At 38.4% G+C, this 11,571-nt stretch overlaps 1 pseudogene; it reads right to left on the bottom strand.

Moving 5' to 3' along the window:
• Positions 1-6,993: 6,993 nt before the first annotated feature.
• LOC118842743 overlaps positions 6,994-11,571 on the bottom strand; it is a 146,093-nt pseudogene continuing 141,515 nt past the window's right edge.

An 11,571-nucleotide genomic window follows, 5' to 3' on the forward strand; every position in this document is an offset into this window, starting at 1 on the left:
AGCTCAAAAAGGATTTTGAAAAGCAAGTTAGAGAAGTAGAGGAAAAATTGGGAAGAGAAATCAGAGTGATGCAAGAAAATTATGAAAAACAAGTCAATGACTTGCTAAAGGAGACCCAAAAAAATACTGAAGAAAATAACACCTTAAAAAATAGACTAAAAGGAGAAGAATGCCTTCAAAGGCAGAATTAGACAAATGGAAAAGGAGGTCCAAAAGACCACTGAAGAAAATACTACCTTAAAAATTAGATTGGAGCAAGTGGAAGCTAGTGACTTTATGAGAAATCAAGATATTATAAAACAGAACCAAAGGAATGAAAAAATAAAAGACAATGTGAAATATCTCATTGGAAAAACCACTGACCTGGAGAATATATCCAGGAGAGAGAATTTAAAAATTATTGGACTGCCTGAAAGTCATGATCAAAAAACAAAAACAAGCCTAGACATCATCTTTCAAGAAATTATCAAGGAAAATTGCCCTAATATTTTAGAGCCAGAGGGTAAAATAGAAATTGAAAGAATCCACCAATCGCTTCTTGAAAAAGATCCCAAAAAGAAAACTCCTAGAAATATTGTTGCCAAATTCCAGACTTCCCAGGTAAAGGAGAAAATACTTCAAGCAGCCAGAAAGAAACAATTTGAGTATTGTGGAAACACAATCAGAATAACACAAGATCTAGCAGCTTCCATATTAAGGAATCAAAGGGCTTGGAATATGGTATTTGGGGAGGGTTAATGGAGCTAGGATTAAAACCAAGAATCACCTACCCAGCAAAATTGAGTATAATGCTCCAAGGCAAAATATGGACTTTCAATAAAAATAGAGGACTTTCAAGCTTTCTCAGTGAAAAGACCAGAGCTGAATAGAAAATTTTACTTTCAAACACAAGACTCAAGAGAAGCATGAAAAGGCAAACAAGAAGGAGAAATCATAAGGGACACTAAAGTGGAACTGTTTTGTTTACATTCCTACATGGAAAGATGATATGTGTAATTCTTGAGACCTTTCTTAGTATTAGGGTAGTTGAAGGGAATATACATATATGTAGACAGAAGACACAAGGTGAGTTGAATATGAAGAGATGATAGCTAAAAAAATAATAATAAAATAAAATTAAGGGATGAGAGGAATATATGGAGAGGGAGAAAGGAAGAGATAGTATGGGGTAAATTATCTCACATAAAAGTGGACAGAAAAAGGAGTTCATTGGAAGGGAAGAGGGGGCAGGTGAGGGGAATGAGTGAATCTTGCTGTCATCAGATTTGACTGGAGGAAGAAATAACATACACACTCAATTGGGTATCTTACCCCACATGAAAGTAGGGGGAAGGGGATAAAAAGGGGGGACAATAGAAGGGAGGACAGATAGGAGGAAGAAGTTATCAAAAGCAAACTCTTTTGAAAAGTGACAGGGTCAAGGGAGAAAACTGAATAAAGGGGGACAGGATAGGATGGAAATATAGTTAGTCTTTCACAGCATGACTATTTATGGGAGTGTTTTGCATAATGATACATGTGTGGCCTATGTTGAATTGCTTGCCTGCTTAGGGAGAGTGGGTGGGGAGGGAAGAGGGAAGAGAATTTGGAACTCAGTTTTAAAAGCAGATGATCAAAAAACAAGTTGTTTTTTGCATGCAACTGTGAAATAAGATATACAGGCAATGGGGCATAGAAATCTATCTTGACATACAAGAAAATAAGGGGAAAAAGGATGGGGGGTAGGGGGAGTGGGGAGACAGAAGGGAGGGCTGACTGGGGAATGGGGCAATCAGAATATATGCCATCTTGGAGTGGGGGGGAGGGTAGAAATGGGGAGAAAATTTGTAACTCAAAATCTTGTGGAAATCAATGCTGAAAACTAAAAAATATTAAATAATAAATTATGGGAAAAAAAGAATAAAGACTGAGAAAAGGCCAGTTTGACAAATTAAAAAAAAAAAGCTGAGTTAAAAAAAATGGGCAGCCCATCCCTTTTCTGCACATCTTTAATAGTGAGGAAGTTTATTCTGACACTGAGCCTAAATTGACTCCTTGAAACTTTCCCTCATTGCCTTCTTCCCTTGGGATCAAACAAGACAAGACTAATCCTCTTTTCCATCAGAGAGACTTATGCAGCAGGAAATTAGATTAGAGGCCAAACCACAGAACATCAAGGGAATGCTGCCACCAGCCACAGGGACCATTACCTGCAAATTGTTGGATGTTTTGATTTAAAAACTGATTGTTTATAAAAATATAGATAGCATTTATAGTACTGTAGTCATCTTAACATATCCTCACAAAAATCTTGGAAAGTAGATACAGTTACTATCCTTACTTTACAAATTTTTAAGGGAACTTAGGCAGAATTAAGTGACACTCCGTGCTTGGCAAAATGAAGTCAAAAAAAGTAAAAGCAGGTGCAATCAGCAGGTAAGAGAATTTAAAACATCAAAAAGGAGGTTCCCTGGAATGTGAAGAGGTCCTCTGCCAATGCAGTTTTTTGTTTTTAATATTCTCCATGCCCCAAAGAGACCCTAAGTGGGTCTCAAGTCAATCTGCCTGGAAGAAAACTTAACTCAAACTGCTCCAGGTCTGCTATATAATACCTCCTTCTCAAAAGGGCGATGTTATTGTGGGAACGGGAGAGTTTAAATCAACTCTCCTGGAATCCATCAGTGTCCTTTCTTCCAATAGAAGATCTTTAAGGATCATCTAATGAAGATGAAGAGCTCACATAGGTAACATGTCCCAGGTTCTACAAAGCTGTGGGTTAGTAGGCCATTCCCAAGTAGCTCTTATCCTTTGAGAGGACACACAGTAGGCACTCAAGCAAGTTCAGGAATCAATTATATCAGGGCTCAGGGACTTCAGGTGTGGGTGAGAGGCCCATGTTAATTTTTGGTTTTGTAGCTTTGGGTTTTTTTTTTTTTCCTTAAGAATTGGAAAGCAGAACACTCTAGGCCAAAATAAGTCTGAATTTCTGAGGACAAATAAAAATCTTGGCAAAGCTGAAGATCAGAAAGGTGGGATAACTGTATAGAGATCACTAGATCTGCTAATCCCTCAAACCCCATGACTCACTGTCAAGGTTCTGCCATGAAATCTCTCATCCTACCCACATCCTCCTCCCAAAAGCTAAGGCACCATCTGGATAATTAAAGAGTCTTCAGTCTGACCTGCCTTGAAGATTCTCCTGAACAAGGTACTAGAACAACCTCCTAACTTAGGGAGGGAATCAGTACGGTGGGTGTTGTCCTTTGTGCTCAAAGGGGACCAAAATGACATCACTACGTCAGGGTCAAAGTGCAGTATACAAGTACAAGGTAACAGTGACAAGAGGCTGATCAGACCAGTACCATCTCAGAAGGCTCTACCACAGGCTGGGCACAAATAGTTCATATGAACATTTGAAGTGGTGCAGCAATATAGGTCTAGGTCAAAGGAGCATGAACATTTCGCCCACTACCTCCAGTTTCCTTACCATATCAGCTTAGCATTGTCTCCCACTATTTTCATGAGAAATCATTTCTCCAACATTCTTTGCTCATTGAACTAGGACTCATATGTGTTCCTAAGGCCTCTTGCTGGTATCCTGTACAAACTCTTCTCTCTCTTCTGTCTGGCAGAGCATCAGGGAGGGAAGGAGGTATGACTCCCCATGCAGGATACAAACAGTGTGATTCATGGTTACTGGATATGTTCTGAGCTATAAGGATGCTGTGCTTATTTCTCACCTCCTTCTACTGTGCTTAAGTATTCCCTGGGTATAGGAATCAGTTTTCAGATGTTCCAAGGAAGCCATCTCAATTCTTTCTAGGACCAGATGGAAGAGGGGGAATCTCCCATTCCCTGGTTTAAGACCTGGTTTAAGAAACAAACTAATTAAACAAAACCTGTGGCTGCTGACTTGAAAGTGACTTCAGGGAATCACCTAATTTCTGAGTTGGAAAGGACCTCATCAGGGGCAGCTAGGTGGTGCAGTGAGTGGAGCACTGGCCCTGGAGTCAGGAGGACCTGAGTTCAAATCCAGCCTCAGACACTTGATACACTTACTAGCTGTGTGATCTTGAGCAAGTCAACTTAACCCCAATTGCCCTGCCTTCCCCTCTCAAAAAAAAAAAAAAAGGACCTTGTGGGCTACCTACTCCAAATCATATTTGAAAATGCATTCCCTACATGATAAACCATTACAGGTGCCTATCCAGCTTCCAATGAGGTCAGAGCCCCAAATACCTATTCAGGAAGCCCAATTCTATTTTCGAATAGGTCTATTTGGTAAGTTTTCTAAACTCAAACCTAAATTTGCATCACTGCATTTCTTACCAATTATTTCTAATCCAAAATAAGGCATTCTAATCCTTCTTGCATGGGGTAGCCTTCAAACCAATCAAATAATCAAAAACAATTATTAAGCACCTACTATGCACCAGGCACTGAGCTCAACAAAAGTGACAAGGACAAAGAATTAAACAGTCCTGGTTTAGAAAAAGTTTACTTATAGACCTGGGTATGTATATACACATATAAATATATATTATTGTTGTTCCAACATTTCACTTATGTCAGACTCTATGACTCCATCTGAGGTTGAGATATTGGTATGGTTTGCCATTTCTTTCTCCAGCTCATTTTACAGAAGAGGAAACTGAAACGATCTTGCCAGAATCGCACAGCTATTAAATGTCTGACTGAGGAATTGAAATAGGACGATAAACGTTCTGGACTCCAGGCCAGGCATGCTATGCACTACACCACCTAGCTGCCCCTTATGTAATTCTGGTCTACTTATATTCCAGCTCATATTCAACACATGCTCTAGACCCTCATTATAGGTCTTACGTTTTTAATTTAAAAATTTACTTTTCTTTTCAGCAATTATTTTTTCTTCTTCATGAAACAAAAGAGACAAGAAAAGTATAACCTTCATCACACACACAGAGTCCAGGAAAAGAAATGTCCACATTGGTCACACTCCAAAATGCAACTTTCATTCTATAGTTTAAATCCCTCACCTCTCCAGAAAGAGACAGCAGCATATTTATCTTCAGTACTCTGGAATCATGGTTTGCCTAGGTCTAGGCCAATTGTTTTCAGAATAGCTGTCCATCTCAGTTATTGTAAGTCACCACCAGACTATGACTTCCCCATAAGGATGAAATCACAGGTCCAGAACAAAACAGTCACAGGTAGTCTTTCTCCTTTCAAATACATTCTCTATACAATCAGCAAATTGATATTCAAAAATCATAGGCCAGAGCATGTCATTCTGCTATAGGACTTCATTAGCTTTCTGAATGGATAGCTAGGTGGTGCAGTGGAAAGAATTCCAGGCCTCAAGTGAGGAAAACTCATCTTCCTCAGTTCAAAATCTGGCCTCGGACACTTACTGTGTGATAATGTAATCATCATTAAAGAATTGCTACTTCTGCTTATTTAACTGCATCTATTCGTATAAGTCTTCCCAGGGTTTGCAGAAACTATCCCCTTCATTTCTCAGAGCACAATATTATTCCATCACAATCATATACAACCACTTCTTCAACCATTCAGCAATTGATGGACATCCCCTCAACTTCCAAATCTTTGCCACCAAGAAAAGACCCACAGTCTTTTTCTTTCATCTGTTTGGAATACAGACCTAGCAGTGGTACTGATGAGTTAAAAGGGATGCACAGTTTTATAGCCCTTTGGGCACAGTCCCAAATTGTTCTCTAGAATGGTTGGACCAGTTCTGAATTGTGTGTTAGTGTCCCTATTTTTCCAAATCCCCTCCAGGTTTTGTTATTTTCCTTTTCTGTCCTGTTGGTCAGTCTGAGTTAGTGTGAGCTGTTACATTAAAGTTGTTTTCACTTGCATTTCTCTGATCAGTAGTCATTTAGAGCTTCCGTTATTATTGATAGCTTTGATTTCTTCATTGAAAACTCCACTTATATTCCTTATCCATAATAGGAAATCTTTTCATCTGTGTCACTAATTGGATGACAAGGCATTTGGCTACCATAAGAAGGTCATAGCCAATCTGGCTGTTTACCTGCACTTCAATGAACTTCTTCTCTTTGGTATTAAGAGCACTGGGCAGAAATCACATTACATGAACATCTGCCACAGGCCCTTGTGATGCTTTATTTTAATTAAACTGACTACAAATCTTTATGATCCACAGTGGCTATCCAAATGAATGAGCAGAAGCAGCACTGCAACATCAGGAATACAGCTCAGATTATGATATATTCCTCAAGCACTGTCAACAACGATTCATCACACATTAGGCTCAGGCTCATCTCATGGCCAAGAGGTCATCCCCAAGCATCTTGCATGCCATTATCTCTAGGGATCAAAGTGAATACTAAGGCTCTCCCAATACCACCATCTACTCAGTAACCTCTGGCTCAGCCAGCATAATCTCCCCCTCCCTAACAGCCCATGGGAGGATAACACTGAGTTTTTGTGCCTTTTGCCTCTGCAGTGGGGATGGATATCTTCTTCTCCCAAGGAGTCTAAATAATCTCTGACCTACATCTAGGAAATCAGAATCATAGTCTGGTCAGCTGGGGGATATTCACACACTCCTTATATTCATGAAGAAGCACTCTAATATAAATTATCTAATTAATATACAAAGTAGTGTCCTTAATCTAAAGGCCTTCCCAAACTCAAGATTTCTCTCCAGAATTCTTTGATGCTAAGCAAGTTCTGTCTTCAGGCTGAAAGTCTTCCCACATTCACTGCATTCATAAGGTCTCTCTCCAGTATGAATGCTGATATTGAGTAAGATCTACATTCAGGTAGAAGACCTTCCCTCATACGTTACATTCATAATGTATGGATTAGGCTTTCCCACATTCACTACATAAGGTTGTTCTCCTGCATGAATTTTCGATGCTTAATAACACCTGAATTGCAATGGAAGGCCTTCTCACACTCAATTCATTAGGAATCTCACCAAAATGAGATCTCTGATGGACATAGCGTCTATAGTCTAAAAGCCTTTCTACATGCATTACACTCTTAATACTTCTCTACTGAATGAATACTTTGGTGTTGAGTAAGTTGTATCCTCACTCTGAAAGACTTCTTGCATTCATTACATTTATAAGGTTTCTCTCCAATGTGAATTCTTTGATGCCAAATAAGTTCTGAGTTGTAGGGGAAAGCCTTCCCACACTCCTTACATTCATAAAGCATCTTCCCAGTATGAAATCTCTGGTGCACAGAAATTAGTGTCTTACTCCTGAAGGCCTCCATACATTCATTACATTCATAAGTTTTCTCTACTGTACGAATTTTTTCATGTCTAGTAAGATCTGAGTTGTAGGGGAAAGCCTTCCCACACTTCTTACATTCAAAAAGAATTGTCCCTAATATGACTTTTCTGACGTTCAATAAATTTTTTTTCTTAATCCTGAAAGCCTTCCCACATTCACTACATTCATAAGGTTTCTCTCTAATGTGAATTGTTTGATGCCAAATAAGTTCTGAGCTGTAGGGGAAAGCCCTCCCACACTCCTTACATTCATAAAGCATCTTCCCAGTATGAATTTGGTGCATACTCCTGAAGGCCTTCCCACATTCACTACATTCTTAAACTTTCTCTCCTGTATGAATTTTTTGATGTCCAGTAAAATCTGAGTTCTACATATGGGAAAGCCTTCCCACACTTACTACATTCAAAAAGAATTGTCTCCAATATGAATTACCTTATGTTGAATAAGTTTTGTCTTAATCCTGAAAGCCTTCCCACATTCACTACATTCATAAGGTTTCTCTCCAGTATGAATTCTTTGATGTTCAATAAGTTCTGAGTTGTAGGGGAAAGCCCTCCCACACTCCTTACATTCATAAAGCATTTTCCCAGTATGAATTCTCTGGTGCACAGAAAGTTGTGTCTTATTCCTGAAGGCCTCCATACATTCACTACATTCAAAAAGTTTCTCTACTTCTCTCCTATGAATTTTTTGATGTCGAATAAGATCTGAGTCATACAGGAAACGCTTCCCACATTCCTTACATTCACAACGAAAGTCTCCAGTATGAACTTTTTGATGCATTCTAAGTTGTGACTTACTCCTGAAAGCTTTACCACATTCACATTTGTAAGGTTTCTGTCCATTATGAATTCTCTGATGCACAGTAAGCCCTGACTTAACCCTGAAGGCCTTCCCACATTCACTACATTCATAAGGTTTCTCTCCAGAATGACATCTCTGATGCTCAGTAAGATGTGACTTCTTCCAGAAGGCCTTTCCACATTCACTGCATTCATAAGCTTTCTCTCCAGTATGAATTCTCTGATGCAGTGTAAGTTGTATCTTAGTCCTGAAAGCCTTTCCACAATTACTACATTCATAAGGATTATCTCCAGTATGAATTACCTGATGTCGAGTAAGATTTGCCTTCCAAGTGAAGGCCTTCCCACATATACTACATTTATAAAGATTCTCTCTAGTATGAATTCTCTGATGCAGTGAAAATTGTGTCTTACTCCTGAAGGCCTTCCCACATTCACTACATTCATAAAGATTCTCTCTAGTATGAATTCTCTGATGCAGTGAAAATTGTTTCTTAATCCTGAAGGCCTCCCCACACTCACTACATTCATAAAGATTATCTCTAGTATGAATTACCTGATGTTGAATAAGATTCCCCTTCCTAGTGAAGGCTTTTCCACATTCATTACATTTATAAGGTCTCTCTCCAGTATGATCTCTCTGATGCACAGTAAGCCCGGACTCACTTTCAAAGGTGTTCCCACATACACTACATTTAAAAGATTTCTCCCCAGTATGAATTTTCTGATGTTGAGTAAGATATCCCTTCCAAGTATAGGCCTTCCCACATATACTACATTTATAAGGCTTGTCTCCAGTATGAATTCTCTGATGCAGTGAAAGTTGTTTCTTACTCCTGAAGGCCTTTACACATATGTTACATTTAAAAGGTCTCTCCCCAGTATGAATTCTCTGATGCACTACAAATTGTGTCTTAATCCTGAAGGCCTTCTCACATACAGTACATTTATATGGTTTCTCCCCAGTGTGAATTCTCTGATGCACTATAAATTGTGTCTTAACCCTGAAGGCCTTCTCACATACAGTACATTTATATGGTTTCTCCCCAGTGTGAATTCTCTGATGCAATATACATTCTCTCTTAATCCTGAAGGCTTTCTCACATACAGTACATTTATATGGTTTCTCCCCAGTATGAATTCTTTGATGTTGATTAAGATTTGGCTTCCGAGCAAAGGCCTTCCCACATATACTACATTTATAAGGTTTCTCTCCAGTATGAAATCTCTGATGCAGTGAAAGTTGTACCTTAATCCTAAAGACCTTCCCACATTCATTACATCCATAAGGCTTCTCTCCACTATGAATTCTCTCATGTTGAGTAAGAATTCCCTTCCAGGCAAAGGCCTTCCCACATATACAACATTTATAAGGCACCTCTCTAGTATGAATTATACGATGCAGTGAAAGTTGTATCTTAATCCTGAAGACTTTCCCACATTCATTACATTCATAAGGTTTCTCTCCAGTATGAATTCTCCGATGCTCAGCAAGAGTATTCTTCATCCTGAAGACTTTCCCACATTCATTACATTCATAAGGCTTCTCTCCAGTATGAATTCTCTGATGCTTAACAAGAGTATTCTTAATCCTAAAGGCCTTCCCACATTCACTACAGTCATAAGGTTTCTCTCCTGTATGAATTCTGTAATGTCGAGTAAGACTCATCTTGTGAGTGAAGGCCTTCTTACATACACTGCATTTATAAGGTTTCTCCCCAATATAAATTCTCTGATGTTCTGAAAGTTGGTTCTTCATCCTGAAGGCTTTCCCACATTCACTACATTCATAAGGTTTCTCTCCAGTATGAATTTTCTCATGCCGTGAAATTTGTGTCTTGATCCTGAAAGTTTTCCCACATTGACTACATTCATAAGGTTTCTCTCCAGTATGAATTCTCTGATGAACAGCAAGTTGATTCTTGTTCCTGAATGCCTTCCCACATTCATTACATTTAGGAGGTTTATCTCCAGTAAATTCTCTGCTCTCTGAAAGGAAAAATAAAGAGCTGATTAGCTCTTTCCCAAGGTTCTTAGTTGCTCAGAGGTTTTAGAGCTGATGGAATAAAGCTGCCCTCAGCCCCAATATTCTAACTTCCTATTTGTGCCACAATGAAAAGCAGGAATATCCTGATTTAACCACATAATGTGGGTTTAACCACACCACAGTCACCTAGACTCAATGCAGCCACTGCCACGAGATATAATTCAAATATTTGAACAGATGTCTTCTTTTACTCAACCACAATCATCCATTTAGCCCAAGACAGGACCATGATCCTTAATTTCCATCTTGACCAGACAGGATCATAATAGCTAGCTAATTGGAGGAGAGCATCACCAGGATGTTTGACCACCAAACCATAGAAGAGACCCCTCTAAATTAACTAATCTCTTAACAAATCCCTCCTGCCTTTTTAATATTCATAATTTCTGTTATGTAATTGCATCTTTACTTATTCTGAAGTTACTGGTACATCTTGGAACCTAGCCCACTTCTGAGGGGCGTCAAATCTCAATAAATGCCTGTACTTGGATTAGATGGGTCTGACTGAATTCTTTGAGATGGTGCTGCCACAACACGCCATGAAACCACAACAAAGCTATCCTCTTGCCTTCTCACTTGAGATGACTAGTCTCATTGGTCATTCACTAAGGAACAGTTCATCTTATGTGAAAGTATGATGACTCAAAGGTAACATGTAGATGAATTGGCTGAGGATGAAATTACCTGGAGGGATGAAGGAAGACTTACTTTAAAGTGGCTGGCATTTGAATGGAATAAGACTATTCAGAAAAAAAACAGAAGACTTTGAGAACTTGCAAAAGCATTCTTACCTTTTGAGGCAAAGATAGGAAGGGAAAAGGGAAAAGACTGAATAGAAAGAAAATACAGAATTGAGTTTAGAGTGAGGAAGAGAAATACATACATGAAGTAAACAGAATAAACAAGAAATATGAGGGGGAAAAATATGACAACTGTTTCCATAACTTTCCTCTAAAATCCAATATATCTACCTTATAAGAAACTGACTGAAATTTGTAAGAGTAAGAGATACAGGTATTTTTGACAAGAAAAATTGTTGATACTGACCTGAAACATTACTCAAATTCTGGTAATCAAAGAAGTGAAAATGAAAACAATCAATAGGTATCAATAAATAGCCATAAGATTAGCAAAGATCTTTTAAATGATAACTTTTGGCAGTTACATAACTACCTCATAAAAAATTGATCGAAATTTGTAAGAGTAAGAGATACAGGTATTTTTGATAACAAAAATTATTAATACAGACCTGAAACAAATTACTCAAATTCTTATAATCAAACAAGTAAAAATGAAAACAGTCGATAGGTATGAATAAGTAGCCAACAGAATAGCAAAGATTCTTTAAAATGATAACTTTTGGCAGTTATGTTGAATTAGCTACTTATTAAACTGCCACTGCCATATTTCTGAAAAGTAACATAGCAATTTCAGCTAGAGCTACAAAACTGTTCATATCCTTTGACCCAAT

Source organism: Trichosurus vulpecula, chromosome 3 (genome assembly GCF_011100635.1).
Source record: "Trichosurus vulpecula isolate mTriVul1 chromosome 3, mTriVul1.pri, whole genome shotgun sequence".
NCBI classification, from domain to species: Eukaryota; Metazoa; Chordata; class Mammalia; order Diprotodontia; family Phalangeridae; genus Trichosurus; species Trichosurus vulpecula.